The sequence below is a fragment of the Stenella coeruleoalba genome (genome assembly GCF_951394435.1).
Source record: "Stenella coeruleoalba genome assembly, chromosome: 16".
Classification (NCBI taxonomy): Eukaryota; Metazoa; Chordata; class Mammalia; order Artiodactyla; family Delphinidae; genus Stenella; species Stenella coeruleoalba.
Window position 1 is genome coordinate 78,071,458 of NC_137162.1, and position 22,527 is coordinate 78,093,984.

A 22,527-nucleotide genomic window follows, 5' to 3' on the forward strand; every position below is an offset into this window, starting at 1 on the left:
CTTCTCCCGCTGCGGAGCACAGGCTCCGGACGCACAGGCTCAGCGGCCATGGCTCACGGGCCCAGCCACTCCACGGCATGTGGGATCCTCCCGGACCGGGGCACAAGCCCGTGTTCCCTGCATTGGCAGGCGGACTCTCAACCACTGCGCCACCAGGGAAGCCCCCGTGACTTGCAGTTTTAACTAGAGGTAGCCAGGGAAAACTTCCTAGGGAAGATGACATTTGAGCCCAAGACCAAAGGGAAGTGAGAGGGTAATCCATGCACCTCTCTGAAGAAAGAGTGTTCAAGCAGAAAGAAAGGCACTTGCAAAAAGCTTAGAGGCAGGAGTGGACTGGGTACGTTTGAGGACAGCAGAGAGGCTGATTTGGCTGTGGTGGAGCGAGCAAAGTAAGAGTCGCAGAAATGAAGGAGAGCGGTAAGTGGGAATGGGGAATCAGATTGTGTAAGGACTTGGGCTTCCACTCTGAGTGAGAAGGGGGCTCACACTTCTGAATAGAGAAGGGATATAATCAGACTTGCCTTTTAAAAGGGTCACTCTGGTGGCTAGATGCAGAATAGATTTTGTCTGGGGTAGGGTGAGGGGTTGGGCAGAAGCAGGGATATCAATTCCAGGACGCTTGCCGTAATCCAGGCCAGAGAGGATGTACCTGGGACCAGAGAGGAATTGGTGGAGTGGTTGATTTCTGGACAAATTGAGGGTAGGGTCAACAGGAGACTTAAAGGACACCAAAATTTTTGTCCTGAGCAAGTAGAAAGATGGAGTAGACGTATACCGAGATGAGGTTTATGAGAGGAGCAGTTTGGTGGGGAGAAGGTTAGGAGTTGGTTAGAAAATAATGAAATTAGACTCCAAGTGGAGATTAGTAGTAGACACTAGTGACTTTGTATTTAAGACACTTTTTATGTTATCCTGACTGTAACAGGGGTTTAATATTTTCAACCATGAACTCCCAACTTTTTCTCACGCTCATTTTCTTTTTAGCCATTTGGACCAGCCTAATCATTTTTTTCACCAAATGTAGCTTTGCTTTTATTTGCTTGCACTTAGAGCATCTGTTTGTTAGTTTCATTTGCAGAGAAAGCCATATAATCCAGAATTTCAGAGTGTTGTATCTAACTTGAACACCGTCATCTGATTAATCTTTTTCTCAATTATATTTAGACGCCTGGCTTAAGTTCAAGAACTTTTTTTTAAGCCTGAGAAATCTTGTTATTAAATGTGGCTTCACTTGGCCATTTGCAAAATTACAATGGTAATGACCTATATTTTTAATACTGTACTAATAGTCAGTAATATACAGGGATTATCCTAATTCTTCTGTTTCATTAAAGATGGCTTGAAAGAAATGGGCCATCACATGTTAAATGGAGATCTTTTTCATCAAATTATGCAGTATTTGGAGCAATAGAATTTGACCTGTAAAACTTGTATGAAAAATATATCATGCTCTTAGAATTTAAGGCTGCCCCTTACATTTTAAGAAACCAGGTAATATGCTAATATTTTTAAATGGAGTTGTAACCTAAATGTGTCATGAAAGTATATAAAAATCTGTTAGATAAATAGTTATAAACCAATCTTAGAGTTGATAGGGATGCTATATTCTCTTTGATGCTACTTTCTTTTGCTATTGCTTCTCAGCAGTGTTTGTCCTGTGCCTCTTAATTCTCCTGACTTTGTTTTACAGTAATTGAGATATTTGGAAATTTTGAATGCTCTCCAAATCTAACTTCTGGAAAGAGGAAAACAAAAACAAAGAAAAATCGTATCCAATAATATGAAAGAGTAATGCTTAAAGTGTAACCATTTTAATTAGCCAAGAAAGGAATCAAACAATTTTCCAAAGGACTAGTCATTATTCCATTCAAATGCAATTCTTTGAAGTTGAAACTCAAGATAGACCAGGAAATAAGAGAACTTCTAGCCATTTGAGAAGAGTGGAAGAAATAGATGAATGATAAGGTGGAGTACTACACATACTTCTACAGCTACTGCCACTTGTCTTTAAAAAGTAAAGAGAATAGAAGATTTTTGCCAGAAACCTGAAGAATTGCATATTTTAAATTAAAAAATGTGTGGGGAGGTGAAGCCCAGAAGCTATACATTAAACATCTTGACACTGACTGATTCCTAGAAAACTTGTAGACCAGATTGCCAAACAGATGCTTTGTGATTAGAAAAAAAAGAACTCATTACTAAGATGCAGAGTTGGTTTTTAAAGAACATGTCATATGACACTAACCTCATGCTCACTTTGCCAAAGATATAATAATATTAAATAATCTTTGTAAGCACCTCACATCTTACAGAGTGCATTCCCATTTATCATCTCATTTAACCCTCACGTCATCCCCCCTGTGAAGTACTGTTAGGTGAGGAGGGCCTCAACAGTAAGAGTCCTGGGGAGACACAAAAGGGACAGATATGGGAGATTTTAGAAAGGACTTGCTTAGATATGGGGGAAAGTTGAGGGAGGAATCAAAGTGGGCTTTAAGGATTCTAGATTGTCTGAGGGAATGGTGATGCTGGTAATTGATCTTAATTCTAAAAATACAAATGGGGCTTCCCTGGTGGTGCAGTGGTTAAGAATCCGCCTGCCAATGCAGGGGACCTGGGTTTTAGCCCTGGTCCGAGAAGGTCCCACATGCCATGGAGCAACTAATCCCGTGCACCACAACTACTGAGCCTGTGTGCCACAACTACTGAAGCCCGCATGCCTAGAGCCCATGCTCCACAACAAGAGAAGCCACCGCAGTGAGAAGCCCGTGCACCACAACGAAGAGTAGCCCCCGCTCGCCGCGACTGGAGAAAGTCCGTGCGCAGCAACAAAGACCCAACACAGCCAGAAATAAATAAATCAATAAATAAATTCATAAAAATAAATAAAGAAGTGGAGGAGTAGATGGGGAGACGTGAAATTCATCAGTTCACATCAGTTTGGTGGAAGTAGCTGTTTTCTTTCTTGGAACTGCATCTGGAATGAGTCACATAGAATTAAAAATTTTAACATATGTAGGTCTGGAGCTCAGGAGAGAAGTCTGAACCAAATTTTAAAAGTCTTCATTCAGTAAATATATTCTTTCAAATACTTTGGTAAAGAAGGGAGGACAGTGGATAGAAGCTTGAGTGGGGAGGTGTGATCAGGGAAGGTTTGTTTTTCTTTAAAAATGGAAGAGATAAGGATACTTCAGTGGACTGAAGGAAGGGGGCCATTGAAGAGGTGAGAAAATTGAAGTCACAAGAGAAGGAAGGTAATTAGACATAATCTCAGAGGAAGTGGAAGGATCGGCAACAGGAGCACAGGTGAAAGGGTTAATATCCCGAAGAAAAGCCGTGACGCATATTCCTTTAAAAAAGGGAAAAGGAAATAGGGAGTAGATACGGATACAGATTTATAGATAAGTATCCAGGATAGCATCAGTTGTCTCTGTGAAGCAAGGTTATCTGCTGAGATTGAGAAGGAAGAGCGTGGATCGGTGTAATTTTGAGGGGAAAAGAAAACTTACCGTTGTGATTGGAAAACGGCCAGGGACCAGTGACCTAATTGCTGATACTGTTTAACACCCCTGCAGTCACAAATGTAGGAAGAAGCTGTGAGTGCTGAAGCAGTTTTCTCCAGCAGCTCCGCATAACACAGCAGAAGGCAAATAGGCTGAACCTGGAAGGGGATTGGAAGGGAAGGTATGATGGAGGACTTGGGCTGGGGTGCTGTGAAGTCAGGGGACTGCGGGTGGTAGTGAGGTGGTCAATTGAAGGGCTGAACCTTAGGTATCCTGCTTGATTAAGGAAGAAAGCAAAGCCAAGACAGGGCTGATGCATGTGGAGAATGAAGAGGATGAAGAATCCCAGTGAGTAAGCTGTAGGATTATTGGAAGTGAAGGAGAACTAGAGACAGAAAAATGTGATGTGAGAGTCCTAAATTTAAGATTCTGGAGTTGGAGCAATTGCAGGTGATGATAAGGGCCAAAGTATGACTGATGGTGGTGAGTAGCTAAGATCAATAGTGCTAATTACAACAATAGTAATATTAATAAAAGCTACTGTTTATTGAGTATACTAGTCACTATACTGAATGCTTCCCGTAGGTTATCATACTTATTTTTCACAACCATCCTGTGAGGTACATATGAGGAGCTTCATTTTACAAATGAGGAAACTGGGGCTCAGTGAGGTTAAGTAATTTTCCCCAAGGCACACAGGAAGTACCTGAGTCTTTCTAGCCCCATAGCCCTTATGCCCAGCTATTGAAACCATGCCGGCCTTCTGCAAAGTAGGGGTCACTGAAGGAAAGGAAGTCAGAATGCTCTCAATCCTAGTGTGTTGACATTAATTTTTCTATGGATAGTGAAGCCCCCAGAGTAACAGATCTTGTGTGCAGAGGAAGATAGGAGTTGTATGACAAAATTCTCAGTAAATGGAGATGCATGACTCAAAGGTCAGTCGTGTTAACTTTAAATATGGTTATAATATAACATTAAAGGCGGATGAAATGGGATAATAATAATGTGCAAACCACCTTGGGAAACCAGGATAGTATTGACTTGTCCTCTGGCCTGGGATCTGGGTGTGTATAGGGGTTTATTAAGAGGAGGAGATGAAGTGACCTTCCTGTGTGAAGGTAGAGGATATAGGGAAGTTTCGTAGCAACAGAACTAGGGATCCTAATGGTAAGGAAGTAAAGAATTCAGGGGTAGGGGGAGGACTCATCTAGCTGTGCATGAAAAATCAGAAAGGATGGTGGCAGGTAGGGTGATTATATAATGTATTGACCAAACAGGTGTTATTTCGAAAATGAAAAGAATGTCATTAATAATTACTCTGGGACAAGAAGCATAAACTAGGACTGTCTTGGGCAAATAGAGATGTTTAATCATATCAGTCATGGGTAACCAGAGGACCTGTCACCCTGGAAAGGGGTTGTGGATGTTGAGAAGGAATGAATGGAGCCTTAAATTTGAGGGATGTGAATGGAGCTTACTAGCCTAAGATTATTCTCTAGCCCCATAATACTGCTCCAAAATGCTCTGGGCATGCCTTGTTCTATAAGGGTCTGAAGGAAGTTATGAATTCATCTCTAGATGAAAATTTGGTGGCCATTAATATATAGATGGTACCTGAAACCTTAGAAGTGGATGATATTGTCACAGAACACAAAGGGAAGTGAGGCAGAGGGGAAAATGCAGAGGCTCACCTACATGAAGGAGCTGGCAAAGAAGCATCCAGCCAAGGAGACAGAAGGAGTTGTCGGAGGGGCAGGAGGAAAACCAAAAGAGATTTGGCACCTTCCAAGTCAAGAGAGAAGAGAGATTTAAGAAGTGAGTGATTGGGACTTCCCTGGTGGTCCGGTGGTTAAGACTCCGTGCTCCCAATGCAGGGGGTCTGGGTTCGATCCCTGGTCAGGGAACTAGATCCTGCACGCATGCCGCAACTAAGAAGACCACGTGCCACAATTAAGACCCACCACAGCCTAGATAAATAAACAAATGTTAAAGAAGAAAAGAAGTGAATGATTAATGGTCTCATATGCTTCATGTTCCTCAGAGAGGTCAAATGAGATAAGGACTGGAACATATCTGTTGGATTGGTCTTGACTTGAGTAGTTCCGGTAGAGCAGTGTGGGCAAAAGCCAGGCTGCAGTGCACAGAGGGGTGGAGGGGAAGTGAGAAGACTACTTCCAGTGCAGATTACCCTGAGTAATCTTGAAAGAGGAAGGTATCAACATGATTTTTTTCTTTTTTAAATGTAGGCAGTGAAGAAGCCAAAGGAGATGAGGGGTTAAAAACTGAGAAGGAGATGGAAGTCCAAGCTGTGCCTCCTAATATTGTCTAGTCAGTAATTTTGTAGTAATCAGAAGAGTGAAAGTAAGAGGAAGAAACATTTTAGATCAAGAAAGACAAACTTCATAATGACTATAATTTGTCAGAAGCTGGACTGGGTGGGGAGTGTTTATTGAAGGGATCAAAGTCCTAATTTGGGTGAAATATTGGAAAGTGACATCTAGGTTGTGGACTAACTCTAGGATTCTGTTTTTTCCGCTACTTTTTTTTTTTTAAGACTTTTATTTTTATTTAATATTTATTTATTTATTTGGCTGTGCCGGGTCTTAGTTGTGGCATGAGGGATCTTTAGTTGCGGCACACAGGATCTTTAGTTGTAGCATGCAGGATTTTTAGTTGTGGCATGCAGGATCTTTAGTTGTGGCATGTGGGATCCAGTTCCCTGACCAGGGATCGAACCCGGGCCCCCTGCATTGGCAGCATGGAGTCTTGACCACTGGACCACCAGGGAAGTCCCTTTTCCTCTACTTTTAAGCCTGTTTTTTTGGAATGGTTTAACCATGTTCCACCCCCAAGATTGTTGTTGGGATGGGTTTGCTATTTTCTAGGGATTTGTCCTTATACTCCTTCTTTTTAAAAGTTAACTGTGTCTTTGTACATTGGAAATATTTTCTGGTTAAATATACTCAAGTTTTCTGTTGTGGTAGCATTTGATTCTTGGCTGAATTCACTGCTCTTGGTAATTTCTGTTTAGCAAAAGTGAATTCCAATCTATATGCTTGTTTTATATTATGAACTTTTAAAGAGCAATAATAGTATATTAATTTTTTCCTTTCTCTTCCCTCTTTAAAATTGCTCTGATCAAAATGTGATTTGCTGCAGTGAAATTCTTATTAAGTTTTGTAGTTCACTTGTCTTGGTTCCTTATATGGAAGAGTAATAGTCGTAATTGCATAGATATTATTTCAACAGTATAATTATTATACAAAGTTTAGATGAGTATAAAATTAAAACGGTGGTGAGAATGATTTCCTCCTTTATTATAACTATGTGCTTTATTCGAAAGGCCAACAAAACATGTTTATCAGTTCATAAAGTGCATTCATTGTTATTGCTCCTGGGTATTCATTCATTGAAGTACAAAATTCAGTGTATCCTCACCAATGGTAAAAGGAGGTTTTACTGCTGTGAATTGTAGGATAGCTGTATATTCATCAACTCACTCTTATACTGCTTTTTGATATTTGCTTATCTGAACCTTTAATGCACTATGACTTTATTTTTATTTTAGTCTATTAAAGATTAAAATCCTTTGCCATTTTCTGGATTTCCTCTTAATGATGCTTCCAAAGACAGTAATGCTGATAACTGTTCTTGCTTTTCTGTTAGCTTTATTTAAGTATTTTGGAGAATATTTCTAAAGTCATATGTTCCACACTGCTGAAATATATATATTTTTTCTACACCTTATTTTTTTAAAATAAAATCTCAGTGGTTTTGACACAACCTGATTACGCACAGTTTAAGGAAACATTTAGAATGTGTAATTTTAATCCTAAATTAATCTTGATGTTTACTATTACTGTATGACTATTACTATATTGCTATTTTCTGACTGTTGTGTACTGTCACAAAAGTCCATAGCCTAAAAAATGTTTAGAGATCATCTACTTTTGTTTTTGTTTAAATATGTATAAGAAGAATGGGGATCAGAAAGGTTAAGCACTTTGCCTGAGATGCTAAAGAGTTTGAGGCAAAACAGAAAACCAAAAGTCTCTTGACTTTTACTCTAGTATTCTTTCTCCTATACCACCAACTTCTTGAACATTTTAATGCATTTTGAGAAAGTAATCCTATAGCCAAAAGATGCCTTATACAACATGGAAAACAGAAGGGTTTGGTTTCTAGTGTGTAGTTTATTTATAACTTTAACCATTTTCTTTGCGTGTGTCTACATATAGATCACAGTGATAGAAACTAGATTGTAATGATACCAATGTGGTCGAAAAAAATATTAAGTGCAGGTTGAATTTGAAATGCATTCGCTCAGGAAGTGTTTAGTACATATTCCTGTTTTATTTCTGTTCTCCATCACTCCCAACCCCTGTGCCTTTCTTTCCTGTTGTCTGTCTATCTTCATGAATGGTTAGAGAACAACAGATGAAACAACTGGATCTCAGTCTGGTCTCACTGTTATTTTTCTTGATGTGAAATGTTTTGTAACAGTAGACACATTTGTCTATAACTGCCTCAACTAAATCTTTTTCTTTAGAAGGGAAGCGAATTTTCATTGTGTCTGTAAGAATTACAGAGGAATGAGGAAACTAGTACTATATACGTTTGCAAGGGGTCTTTAAAGCTTGTAAATATCTATGTTCAGTATTTCTAAAACTTATTTTGCTGACTCTTTTACCGTATGCAAAGTATATATTAAAAACTGTTGATCATTATAATGTTGCTCTATAAATTATTTTTTATTTTTTCATTTCCCATTTAGGATAAGGTTCCAAGATGTTTTTTAGTGTTTCTTTGGGAGGTATGGAAAACCATCATGTCTACTACTGATTTGAAAGAATTTTGAAACTGTAAACTCTGAATTATACTCTTTAACATAGGAAGAATACACATCCAAGATTTTATTGCTGAAGTTTTTTGTTTTTAATATCAAAAAATTTTGGTAAGGTTTTTAGGTGTTTCTGTAGCACTTTCCTTAATACATCAAATTCTTGCTGTGGAATGGAGAAAGACTTTTGTAAACGTGCCTGTTTATTTCTCCATGCTTTAGCTGTGGGAATATTTCCTAAAGGAATTTGAATAACAAAATGCTTCCTATCAAAGTTAGTATTAAATGAATTTGTTTTTATTTATTGAGCTCTTCCCATTTGTGACAGTGTGTCAGGCACAAATGATTTTTTTTTAAACAAATAAGACCTGATTTCCCTTCTTAAGGAAAGTATAATCTAGCTTTGAAAGAAACAATATAATTCTGTAATACAATATGGTGAGTCCTAGGATTAAGGCATGTAGAAAAGTAATTGGGAATTAATGGGAATTTCTGTAGCAGCAGCAACATGATTTAAAAAAAAAAACAGCAACAACAGTGAAATGGTGTTGAGAAAGTGTGTACCCTTAGGAGGAGTTATGGGGTAGTGCAGTGTGTTTTGGGATGTGTTGAGAGATTAAAAAGGTTAGATGGGGGAGGCAATCCCATAGCATGATGATAAGGAGTCGGGATCTTATTCCCTAGGAATTGGAGTGTCATTTATGATTTTTAAGGAATGTGGCTGACAGTTTTAGCAGTTGTAGAATTTGAAGTGAATGGAAAATAGACCAGACAGGGTGACCAAATAAGAGGTTGCTGGTATGGCAAGTGAGAGAGATGAGAACCGGAGAATGCTTAAGCGTAAGTTTAGAGGGGAAGGACCAGACTCAAGATGATGACCATAATAGCTACTAATTATTGATCTTCTGACAATCTGCCGGGCCCAGCACTGTCTCATTTAGTTTTAATATTCACAACAACTTGAGGTGCCCTTAGGAACTCAGTTTTATAGATAAGAAACTGAGACTTAGAGGAAGCCAAGTACCCAGGGTCATAGAGATAGCAAGTAACAGATGCAGAGGTGAGCCAGCAAGCTGTCAAGAGGAAGAATTTTCTAGGCCCCGGATGAAGTGCTATTCTGTTTTTGTTTTGGTTTTTTTCTTTTTCCCGAAGTGACTGGGTAGAGGCCATTAACTGAAATAGGAATGAGGAAGGAAGAGCTGGTTTGATGGAGGGTAGGAGTCACTGTTTTGGAGAACAGACGTTTGTATACAGAGTGCAGAGAGATGGCCTGGGTCTGAATCCTGCCTCTGACACTTGAAGCTCTGTGACCTTGAGCAGTTATCTAACCTCATGTGCTTCGGTTTCCAACACGTGACAAGTAGGGATATATCAATATTTGTACTTACGAGATTGTTATGAGGATTAAAGCAACCACTCTAGGAGAGTGCTTACAGAAGTGCCTGCTGTGTAGCAGTTAATCTTGGTAGGTGTTAGGTGTATCATCATCATCATTCTGTGAAAATCTAGAGATCTATTATGAAGATGGATGAGCTATTCAGTATAAAACTTCTGGCACAATTCCTTCCTGTAGGGATGTAAAGCCAGGGGAGATGCTTTACTGGGATGGGCCTTCAGAGTTCCTTTTAGTGCAGCCTTGCTATAACCAAAATGTCTGAGAATTTCCATTCCTTTATGGTGCTCAGGATCAAACACAGGTTCTTCTGAGTTATCTGGTTGCCCAATTTGTTTGGTTTAGAGAAAATGAACTGCTTGTTGAAGGGCTTAAGTTTGATACGTTTTGGTGTGACTTCCTCAGAATTTCTTTTAAAATTCTGCCTTGCTACGCTGTGCCTGGGTTTCCTTTATTTCCTGGCCAGTTTTGTCATACAGGGAGCCAGGATGACCTCTCCTCTCTGGGCCAATCACAGGTTTCAAAGCAGCTGTGAAGGAAAGCAAGAACGAAGACTTCACCCGTTTGGGGAAGGGGAGGGAAACAGGCAGTGGTGTTTGTTAGCTTCCTGAAATGTGAAAAAAATAGTATGTACACTTTTCTGGAGCCATTGCTTTCTTAGATTTTGACCCTTCCCCCGCCAGATCATTTTATTGAGTTCTATTTGAACAGCCTACACAATTCTACATAATTTGGAAATATTTCATTCAACACATTTTTGTACCTTGACTTAGCCTAAATGCATAATACAGAATAAAAGTAGGAACAGTATAAACATTTTCTTCCACATTTACTAGTTAAGGATTATCATGGTCCTATAATATATATTTTTAAGCTTCTCGAAACATTTTTAAATTTTCTGCTTTTCCCACCAAGACCTAAGTTGGACAAACAGGTGTAAAATTCTGAACCATCAGGGCATGAAGCGTGACCTCATGTGGTCCAAGTCCTTTCCGCTCTCCTTTCCACGTGTTTTCAAGTTGTGTCCCAGGTGGTGCATTGCTTTCTTCCATGACATATCAGCCATAGGCAGCAAGAGCGCTTGGAGGTGTAGGGACAGTGGGGAAGGCATGTGTGCCAGGAGCAGCGAGCTCCCACACCAGCCGAGAGCACTTCAGAAACAGCCTCAGCAGGTGGGTGCACAGAGAAGGAAGGTCACGGCTGTTCCAGCTTCTTTGCACTCGGCTGGCAGGCCTGGGCTACTTTCTAAGGTGAGAAAGACCTAGGGGCTCCCAAGGAAAATGAGCAGTTAAGAATCATTCACAACCAGGCAGTGATTTCAAGTGAGATGAAAAGTTCTCCAATTATCATTTTCTATTGGAGAATGGAGGAGCAAAATCAAGAAGAGGGTTGAATCACCTTTCATTCTTCCATTTTCGTCATTCATTTGATGGTTCTTGGCTTTGATACAGCAGAAATAAAAACAAAAAGGCTTCAAACCAACCTATCACCTGGGGCCAGGCTACTGCATACAAAACTCTCCCAAGGACTGAGATAAAAGAACTTTGTCCCCCAAGCCCTGAAGAAGTCCTGTTTTGGTTAGGGAAATTTGTTGAAAGCTACAGCCAGCTGAGAAGCCATTGGCAACAGAGACAGAAAGCAGTGCACATATACTTATTTCATTCAATTGTAAACTGACAAGGTAAAGAGAATAAAAATCCTACTGTTTATGTAATAGAACCCTATTAAGTGGTTTTAGGAAGGGACTAGAACTTAGGTAGCAATCTACTTTCCAGAGATTCCTGGGCATTCGTCATTCGTGCATTCATTTCTGGCTGAGTCCAGTTGGACACAACCTTTCTCCCCATCCCGCCCTAGACCCTTTGGAATTGACTGCATCAAACATTCTGTACTGCGAAGTCCCTTTAGAGTTTATAATGAAAAGCCAAACCTAAAGAGAAAAGAATCCTTACACCTTCTCTCCAAGCATCAGTGTGAAGAAAACTCAGTCAGCTTAGAATATACCAAATAACATACCAAAGAAAGGAGTATGACCCAGCAAACCAAAATGACCAGTCCCCTGCCCCCCTCCCATGGTGCACCCCATCACACTGTAGTTATTTTCTTATCCTCGGTGGCTTGCTTGATGGCCGCCTATAGTCCTATATTTTTAATATGGAACACCTAGGTCAGAGCCAACTTTTACCTCTCTTATGTTGCAATCCTGGTTAGAGCTGAAGGTGTTACTTCTTGTTAAAATGTAAATACTTCTTTCTAGGAGGAGCAGAATTTTCCTTTTTTTCAGGTCACTTCTTGATGTAAATGAGAAATGGGGAAACATATGGAAAAAGATAACATGAACCTGTAGAAGACTAGGGTGGCAGGATACATTGCCTGGAGGACAGATAGACAGGCAGGGTTACTGCCTACTTACAGTTGCACTTAGTGCCAGACCTAATCACTAAAATGCTTTGACAGGTAGCATTCTAAAAGACATAGTTGGCCTGTGAGAAGTCTCTCAAAAATTTCATGCAGTATTAGGAAGAACATTGGACAGGATCTGAAGACCCAGGTGTGAAGCCCTGTGACTTTTGGGAAATCTCTTAACCTCCATCTGCCTTAGGGTTCTTATCTATAAAATTCTGAGGAGGTACTAAGATCATTCAACTCTCTGTGTGTTGATTCTCTGATAGATTTTCATTCTCAAGTAATTCATAAAATACAAGCTCCATGGCAGTGTTCCTTCACTGGCAGTCAACTTGTTACTTCCTTCAGTGTTAGTTGAAAAAACTAAGGATGGCAGTTACTTCTTATAAATGGTTGTGTTCCAAAGGTTCATGTCTAAGATAGTTATTCAGACTGTAAATGATTTGCCCTTAGAGACAACGTTGTATGAGGGATTTATATCCATAAGGCTGTTTAATCTACAGTATACCTGGAAGTGGCGTTGTGAGAGAACCCCGGGAAGAAGGTTTGGGGAGGTGCCGCGATTACCTCATCAAGCTTAACTGGCCTACTGTTTGCCTCACATGCTGCTACCCTACTTTCGGAGCCCTTGCCCCAGACCGTCAGAGAGCCACCTCAGATCGCTTGGCGGTGCAGGAACACCTTCTCCCCTTGCCTGACAGGGTACTGGGCGGGGGTGGGGTGGGGTGAGGGTGCGGCCAGCTGTGTTGCTAGCAGTCCAAATTGGAACTGTCAATTCAGTTCCCCAGGGGATCTGGGGGAGTTACTCAGACTCTGTAGGGTCTGGCGGAGTTCAAAGCCTTAATCACATTTTTTTCATGATACCACATTAGTATCTAAGGAGCTGGAGACCACAGTCCAAACTTCATAAGGATGTGTGTGACATCCTGACTTCCAACCAGATATAGTTTAAAGCAGAACTCAGAAAATCAAGTTCAGTGTTTGTCAAGAAGGGCCTGAGCTCTAAACAACTGCTATAGTCTAAAACAACTGTTATAATTCCTGTTGAAGTTATTGATTAAATGGAAGTTGAACATCCTCCTCAAGTATGGTGAATCAGCAGTAATTACCGGATTGTGCGAAAAGGATTTATCTTATTGCTAAAGTGGTTTTTAACAGATCTCTGATTCAGCTATTTAATTTAGAGCTTTGTTAAAGTGTCACATCCTTTCCTAACTCTCATTTTATTTTAGTTATTTTTTTGATGTGGACCATTTTGAAAGTCTTTATTGAATTGGTTACAATATTGCTTCTGTTTTATGTTTTGTTTCATTTTTTTTGGCCCCGAGGCATGTGGGATCTTAGCTCCCCAACCAGGGATCGAACCCGCACCCCCTGCATTGGAAGGCGAAGTCTTAACCACTGGACCGCCAGGGAAGTCCCCCCTAGCTCTCATTTTAAATTTCAAGAATTTTATAAAAATAAACCCACAAAATATATTTTAATTTTTCATATTCAATGACTATCAAATTTTACTTCAATTTTCTCAAGACAGTATTTATCTACTATAACATAGGTTGTAAAGATGCTTATATTAATAAAAATATACATAATAAAATGGATAAGCAACAAGGATATATTGTACAGCACAGGAAAATATAGCCATTATTTTGTAATAACTTTGGATGGAGAATAATCTATAAAAATATAAAATCACTATGCTATACACTTGAAACTAATATAATGTTGTAAATCAACTATACTTCAATTGAAAAAAAAGCAAACAAGCTACTTGCAAGAAGAAAAAAAATTTTGGTATGTAAATAGCATCCTAATAAACTTTCTGTCTTAAGTCTGTAGTTGGGAATCATTCTGATGGTTATTACCTAACATATGTAGTATGACCAAAAATTTACAGGGTAAAGCCTAGATTAACAGACATTTGCTTGCTTAGATGTTGTATAATTTAATTCAACTGATATGCCTTAACTACTTATTCCTTAAAGAGAATTCTGTTAATCTGAACAAGCTCAGTTCATAGTATCTTCTCCCCTCTCCCACACAAGTTTCCTGTATTTCAGACATATGGCTCTGTGTTGTGGTTACAAAAGTGTATAGAGAGAGATTTTTAAATCTTGTTTCCTGGTGTACGGATTGCAAACTAGTGGACTTGAGTAAAGGTTCTGGGTAACATTTAGAGATAGCATTTGGTGTTAAGGAAACTTCTTTGCCCACTGTCTAATTTTTAATTGACCTGACAGAAGAAAGGCTGTGTCTTCTAAACCTGGGTTATTTTAGTTCTAGTTAATTAGCTCCAAAAATATCGTATAACTCCCAGGACAACTGTCATGGCATCTTGAACCTGTTGGCTTCAGCTTTTGTTACCTGTAGAATGTGGGGTTGGAGAATATGATGTCTAAAGTTTCTGCCATTGTGCAAATGTACGCTTCTAACTTATTCATGTTTATTCCTTTATTCGTGTCATTTATGAAATTGTATAAATAGTGTTATCATTTTTCTCCTCCTAAGTTTTTTTGATTTTTAGTAATGTGTTGCAAAGAATGTGTGAGATCTTTGGGAAAGTCATTAATTAGTCTCTAATCAATATATATTGAACTGTGGAGAGATGGGATTTAGCATAGCTAAGAGTCCATATGAACCAACCCTTATTTCCATGAAGGCTGCTTCAAATCGTAACAGACTCTGATTCAACAGAACTCATTGAGTACTAATTATTCCGTGCATTATTTTGTTTAAGCCTCACAATAATCCTGTGATTTGTAGTACTCTCCTCCTTTTCGGTACATAGTACATTTCTGAAAAATATTCTTTCTAATGGTAATTTCTCTAATACTGTTGTAATTAACAGATTTAGGCAAGTGCATAGTATTATTTTAAAAGACAATGTACCAGAATTTTTGGCATTTGATGAAAGATTAGGAATTGAGTGCTTCAGGTGGCACTGTTTGATAAGAAAAAAATAACGCTTTTTAATCCGGCTATAAGAATAAACTTCATTGTTATAATCTTTTTTTCTTGTCTTCTTCCTTTTACTTCTTGTTTTCTGTAGAAGTCACAAGGCAGGGAAAAGATAAAAAATGCAGGTACCCTCTGCTTTTATTTTCAGTGTTTCCTTGGAAACTACATCATCATAAAGCAGAACATTAACATTTCCGTGCTCACTGGTCTGTGAGGAAAGGTTGTAGTGATCTTTTCTTCCTCCAGATGGCACTCTCTGTTGGAACGTGCTCAGCTAGTGCCAAGCCTTTAAAATAGAACTACATACAACATATTCCAAGAATGTTTACTGATACCATATAATCTCCGAAGATCCACATAGCAACTGTATGGGATGGACATCTACTGGAAAAGGAAGCCAAACTCCACACACCTCTGTGTGACTGGCTAGTAATTGCTTGATTCCAAATCTTCCGCCTTTGTTTTCACCACTGTCACAGTGTTGACAATCTGACTATTCAGAAACTAAAAAAAATAGAATGAGTAATCAGACTTGTAAATATTTATTGAATAAGTAATAAATATTGGTTGAATTAATGAATGGATGAATTAGTGAAAAAGTGAACTGTAGCACAATGGACTCCGCCCTTCTTATCACCATGGCCACTTGTTATTTGACAGTTCTTGAGAAGGAAACTTGGTGACCTTTGGAGTACTTCTTGCCATATTGTTGAGCTTGAGATTTTTTTAAAAAAATTTATTTATTTACGGCTCTGTTGGGTCTTCGTTGCACGTGGGCTTTTCTCTAGTTGCGGCGAGCGGGGGCTACTCTTCGTTGTGGTGCGCGGGCTTCTCATTGCGGTGGCTTCTCTTGTTGCGGAGCACAGGCTCTAGGCACGCAGGCTTCAGCAGTTGTGGCTCTCAGGCTCAGTAGTTGTGGCTTGCGGGCTCTAGAGCACAGGCTCAGTAGTTGTGGCTCACGGGCTTAGTTGCTCCGCGGCATGTGGGATCTTCCCAGACCAGGTATTGAACCCGTGTCCCCTGCACTGGCTGGCAGATTCTTAACCACTGCGCCACCAGGGAAGTCCTGTTGAGCTTGAGATTTTATCTTCAATGGTAAATATAATATCATTGGTTGCACTGATTAAAACACAGAAGTGACAAGGTCTTTTCAAATGCTGAAAGGTGAAGAATGTATGTAGTAATGGCTTGGTGTAGGGGCAGGTGTAGTCGTTCTATATGTCAAGAAAATAAAGTTTGAAAATCCACAAGACTGAGGGTGAAAGCTTAATTCTGTGATCTTTCGGATAATAGGTTGTAGAAATTAATCACAGAAGAAGATCAGAGCTAAAATATCAAAGTCAGCTATCCAAATGTCTGTGGGAAGTCTCACTCAATAAAGCAAAACTTATGTTGTTGACTATTTCATTTCCGGAAGGTAAAGGAAATAATCGGGGAGCTGATACTCTGAGCCTAATTTTGACCCACTGTGAGGGCTTAGTTAGACAGTGAACATAATGGGAATCCTGAGAGAAAAGTCATGTCATTCATTCAAATGATTGCCTTCTCTGTGCCACGTACTATTCTAGATGCTGTAGATTTAGCAGTAAATGCCACAGAAAAATTCCCTGTCATCAAGGAGCTTTCAAGAGCTTATAGTGATCTGTTGTCCAGAAAACTAGCTTCATGGTTACTTGGCTACAGTGACCTTTCACTTCACCTCAGACACTGACTTGCAGGGTCACAGTCTGGATGTTGTCATCATCTGGAACTGCTTGCTTCAAAAATCTGCGAATTCCAGTATCTTCCGTAGCACATTCTCTGTTCTTCTCTCTCATAGGGATTGATTACCTGTGTGTCAACATTTGCCTGGCGTCTTTCTCTTCCCTGCCCAGCCTGTACACATTTTGACCATATGGATCGTTCTTTCACCTGTACCCCTGATTCCCTTCCACTTACGCTTCTGCTGCCTTCACCCACCAAAACCCTCATTTCAAGACCAGTGATACAATCTGTATTCTCTCCTGTTAGATCCAAGCAGCTGAATGCTGCTGGAGAATCTCAAATAGCTGAGGAAATTGACACCATCAGAAATTCACGTTTACAAGCGCATCAATAAATCCTTTTATTTATCCTTGGTCACCATTCTCTCCATCCTTGTTTTCCTGCTGCTCATTTTGCTTTTTGATACCAAACTTATTGTAATTCTTCCAAGGACTTGACTTGAGCCTCTCTTCCTGTCTGTAATGCCTTTCTTCTCTCCTTGTCTCCCTTTACCTGTTCTGCTTTTTCTTGAAGATTATCTCCTTCATGAAGCTTCCCTGACTCCTCAGATTCGGTTCAATGCACCTTATCAGTATGCAGTACCCTGTGTGTTGGTTTGCCTTTGCCGCCATAACGTGATCTTCCTGAGGGGCAGAGACTGGGACTGCTTTCACAGTGTGTGTTCTTAGTACCTGGCACAAAGGGAGTGTTTAGTAAATGATAGCTAAATGAATACATAATAAACAGGAAGAAGAATATGAAGCAAAGCTGGAATATAGAGAATTGGAAATGCAGAGTTCCTAAAGTTCAAAGAAAAGATAGGTAAGGTGCCATGGATACAGTTTCTAGAAGGGAAAGTGGTTGTAAGATGACCATAGACTGGTCTTTATGGAACAATTGGAAGTAATATGTGAAGAAAGGTAGAGGTAAAGTGGCCAATTGAACTCAGATTTTAAAATAACGTGCAGAAGAAGGATATGAAACAAATAACAAAAACAAAATTATTTATATATAAAAGAGGAACACAAACCTCTGAAAATAATGAGCTGAGGTTTTGAAAAAGGTTAAGGCTGACCTTTTTACATTTTATATATAGAAGATGAAAACAACAGGCAAATAATAGATTCTTCCTTGAAACAAACTGACCCTATAATCAGATACAGAGAGTAAATGAAACTTCTCAACTTCTGTTTTCTTTCTGTCTTCTCTGACACGAAGAACGGTCTACACACAGACTAATAAGTGTAGAAGTAAGAAGAATAATAGAAAATTTAAGCCCAAGAGTGAGGAGGAGATTGTATCAGAATCTCTGGTTGCTCTAAATGAATTCACATCCCAGGTTCAGGTTCTGAGAAAATTTGTTAATGTCATTGCTGAACTGGTAATCTTTGAGTTATTATGGTAAATTTGAAAAATTTCAGAAGGCTGTGGAGGAATAAAGTTCCAAAATTATAAAAAAGAGTGTAGATTCCATAGATTTTAGTGAGTTTGAAGTTACCTTCACAAAAGATTCTAGCGATCATTTTAAAAGATTTGCAAACGTTTACAGAAGGACTAGACAGGCGGTAAAGGTTAAGGGGATTCTCTAAAACTAATTCATGCAGATCACCCAGTTTCTACTTTTGATGGGGATGTACAGATACACATCAGGAAAGTGCTGTAGCTGTAACATACGTAGATTTCCACAAGGTGTTTGACATCATCTGTTCTATCCTTCTGTTCTTGGGGACACAGTGGAGAGTGGGACTATAGTATGGGTACAGTTACTGAACAGCGGAACTTGATCTTAGTTACTAACTGGCAGCCATGTGGGAAATCTTTTAGGGGCTGCAGTTTTGACCCTGTTCCACTCATCAGATTAAAACACCTCCCACTTCTGACTCTCAGCTGGTAAACTTGTGGTTTATTTCACTGAGGAGATAGAAGCCTCCAGATCTTGGTCCTCCCACTGCCAGATACACGAGTGTTCCTGCATCTGTACTCATGGACTCTGTCATGCTTCTCACTCCATCGGATGAACTGTCACCGTTGCTTCCGCTTGCACATTGGATCCTCTTCATTTTGCCTCCTCGTTGGCCCTGGTATTATCTCCTCTCATTCTAGTTTTTCATCTATTTTCCTTTCTCTGTTGGAGAAACATGCCGTACAAACATGCTATGATATCTCAGCTTACAAACATGCTGTTATATATTTTTTTCTTAAAAAAAAAAAAGAAATAGCCAACAACGACTCCCCTATCCAATGTCCCTTTCAAGCTACCACCCATTTCCTTGCTACCCTTTTGGGCAGAGCTTCTCTAAGGAGTTTTCTAGACCCCTTGCCTCCATTTCTTCACCACTCTTCGCGACTCCCCTGAGGCCACTGTTTGACACGGTTGTCTGTAACTTCAGTGTTGCTAAATCCAGCGGTCAGTTCCCAGTTTCCATCTTACTCAACCTCTCAGCGGTATTTGACACAGTTGATCAATCTTTCCTGTTTCAAGTTTTCCTCCCCTGGTTTCTGGGAAGGACCACTCCTGATTTTTTTTTTCCCGCCTCACATGTTATTTCTTCCTGGTCTCCTATGCTGGAATCTCCTTGAGTCAGTGGTGTTAACCCCAGGGCTCAGTCCTAGAACCTCTTCTCTGCCCCACTTACACTCATTCTCTGGGTCCCCCTACTGTTCAATACCATAGCCACTAGGCACAGTCCCCATCATTGCAGGAAGTTCTGCCAGACAGCACTGCTCTGGGTTGTTTCATCCATCTGGTCTCATTAAACTGCATCTATATGCTGATAACTCCCAAACTGACTCACCAGTCGCATCCTCCAGTTTGGTATATCCAGCTGCCTGCTTGATATCTTTTACTTGCTTCCTGAGAGACCCGTCAAAGTTGACATAGCTAAAGGCGAACTTTATTTTCCCTCCCAACTAGTCTTACCTGTCCGTGAACTGCGCTATTCTGTCTCTTTTTTTGGGGGGGGGGTGGGCAAGGAAAGGAGGGTGGGCAGGAAGGAGGCTTCCATTCCTTACGAGAGTTCCAGAGGAACACTCCTGTTTCTTCTTTCTACATCTTACTTCAGTCCCTGAGAAGTAGGAGCGAGAGGCTTTTCTCACTTTTGTGGTAATGTTTAACTTCTCTCTTTCTTCTCTTCACTCAGTATCCAGTGCATCAAACATACACTAATCTCAGAGCCCCGAAATACTCTTTCCCCGGATACCCACACGGGCTGTTTTCTTACTTCATTCAGGGTTTTGCTCGGATATCACATCTTCAGGCATTCCTCGCCAGCCCTATCTGAAGTAGCATTCCTGTCACTCTGTACTCTTATTCTGTTTTACTTTGTTTTCATAGCACTTAGTACTACTACCTGACATTAGAATGGGTTTATTTTTTCTGTCTCTACCCCACTAGAATCCGTGAGGGTAGGGATTTTATTTTTGCTCTATAGTCAGTGTCAAAAATAGTAGCTGGCGTATAATGAATGCTCAATAAACATTTGTTTAATTAAATGGCATATTGATGAAATTTCTGATGACATAAAACTAGGGGTTATAGCTAATACATTGTCAGGTTTTGTTTTGTTTTGTTTTGGGCATTTATATCACTGTACCTGTCACTGAATTAGAGAAAGTGAAACCTGCTATTTTTCTGGGAAGGTCATTTATATGATTAGAGGCATTTTGTTATTATGCTTTTCATTTATGGTAAATTTTAAGAATATAAAAATTCTAGTAATATTGTTGGGAGCAAGTCTTACTTATTATGTCACTATAAGAATAGTTGTATTAAAAGGTGAAAATTGTAATGATGATCAATTTAAAATTTGGCATGATAGTTATAAAGTGCAAAAAGTAATAAGACACAGTTCCTGGCCTTAAGGAACTCATGACCTAGGAGGTAAGACAGTCATATAGATAAGTGGCTACAGGGTGTCCATGTAGTTTGGAAACAGGGGCAAAAATATATAATGTCCTAAGCACATCTTCAATTTATTTTTTAAAAAACCCTGTATTTTCCGACTTTATGGACACCCAGCATAATATAGGGTGATAAAAGCTAGAATACAGCTGTGAATAAAGAGTGATGGCAGAGTGAAGGAGGGCACAGCTGACTGTGCTGGCGGATAGGATTATGATCTTGGATGGAGTGAGACTCCATGGTTATCCAAGCTGGGCTGTGTAAAATATGGAGCTAAAGAAGCCATGTCAGTTTAAGAGCATTAGAAAAATCCCTCAGCTTGGCCTAGAAATGTCCCTCGGTAAGAGAGAGCAACAGATGGATCCAGTTGTCTGTCAGCCTCCACTTCTGATGGCCAGGCTGAGTGAGCTGGAATCGTTTTAGTATCGTGAGATAAATGGCTCCACCTCGTAGTAGTCCAAGCTAGAGTGTGCCGGTAGTCAGCTCAGTTCATACAAGACCTCCTCCTGCTCATGATTTTTTTACATCTTTATTGGAGTGTAATTGCTTTACAATGGTGTGTTAGTTTCTGCTCCATGATTTGATTGATAATTTCCCCGCCCAAATTCTAGAGTTGAAACTACAGGGATGATGCAGTAGGAGCAGGTCTGGAAGGTGTTTTGAGACTCCATTCCAGGGCTGTTTCGTTTGGTCGAGCAGTTGATGCACTGGTGCTTGGCCAGTGGAGTGGGCGAGTAGGACTGAAATCTAGCCTGTGCTTTGATAGCTGTGTGCCGTGGGCTGCATCAGCCTAGGAGAAGGTGCTTTTTCCCTAATTCACACAAAGTCCTATGTAGTGTAACAGCAGCTCTGTCCTATTTCCTGCCTACTCTATTCTCAAGGGCCTAGAATAGTGTGGTACGAGAACTGTTTGTTAAGCTGAAAGGAATTCAAGACAGTTCTCTAGATTTGAGCATTTTAAAGCAATTAAAGGTCGTTTTGATTTTATAAACTTGTGGTTCAAAATAAACCTTTATGTTTGCCTTATAACTGTAATAAGGAAGTTTTTTCTCATGCCTCTGCCTGGTAAAAACTGTAGAGAAGGAGAAAACTACAGAGAAGCACCTTCTTGCTACCCCAGAAGTAGGAATTTATCCTTTGGTATTCTAGAAATAGTCTTCATTGTGTTATACACAAAAGATTAATTCATTTTTAAAAATTCAACAAGGATAGGAAATTTGGTGGTGGTTTATTCATTGTTTGGCTGTAGTATTTTCTGATTTCTCATATATCCTCAACCTAGATTTCATTGTTAAGGAGACTGATGTTGCCTGATTCTCCTTCCTTTGTAGGGATTTACCTGGAGGTTATAAGTTGGCAGTTGGGAGAAGAGCCGTGGGGAGCTACAGTCAGGTTACCTTTTTCAGATCAAATATGTTCCAAGACTCCATCTCTCAAGACACCATTCTTGAAGCTACAGGCATTTTTTAGTGTGTTCCTGAGATTCAAAAAAATCGTTGTCTGTTTCATACATCAGATATGAAGACTGGCCTCTTGTTTTTATGTCAGAACTTCAGTTGTTAAAAATATTTGTTTTACTATTGCTGTTAATATCTTTCTCCTTTTTTTTTTTTTGGTAGGTGAAGCTTTGTTCTAAGATTATTTGTTTCGTCTAGTTCATGAACTCAAATCATAAAGACCCTAAATGTTACAGAAGTGTTGAAAGATTGGTAAGTATTTAATGTAACATATATTAGCAGTCAAAATCCTTGGTTCAGTCCAAGACTTTGAAACTATATAGTTA

At 39.6% G+C, this 22,527-nt stretch overlaps 1 protein-coding gene across 4 annotated transcripts in view; it reads left to right on the plus strand.

The window, feature by feature from the left end:
- Positions 1-22,527, plus strand: part of LYST (lysosomal trafficking regulator) — a 277,679-nt gene that overhangs the window by 102,415 nt on the left and 152,737 nt on the right. For all 4 annotated transcript variants that reach the window (XM_079899834.1, XM_079899833.1, XM_079899836.1 and 1 more), the window contains one exon: positions 22,364-22,453. The gene's annotated coding sequence lies outside the window, so the exon portion shown is untranslated. The remainder of the gene's footprint in view (positions 1-22,363; positions 22,454-22,527) is intronic.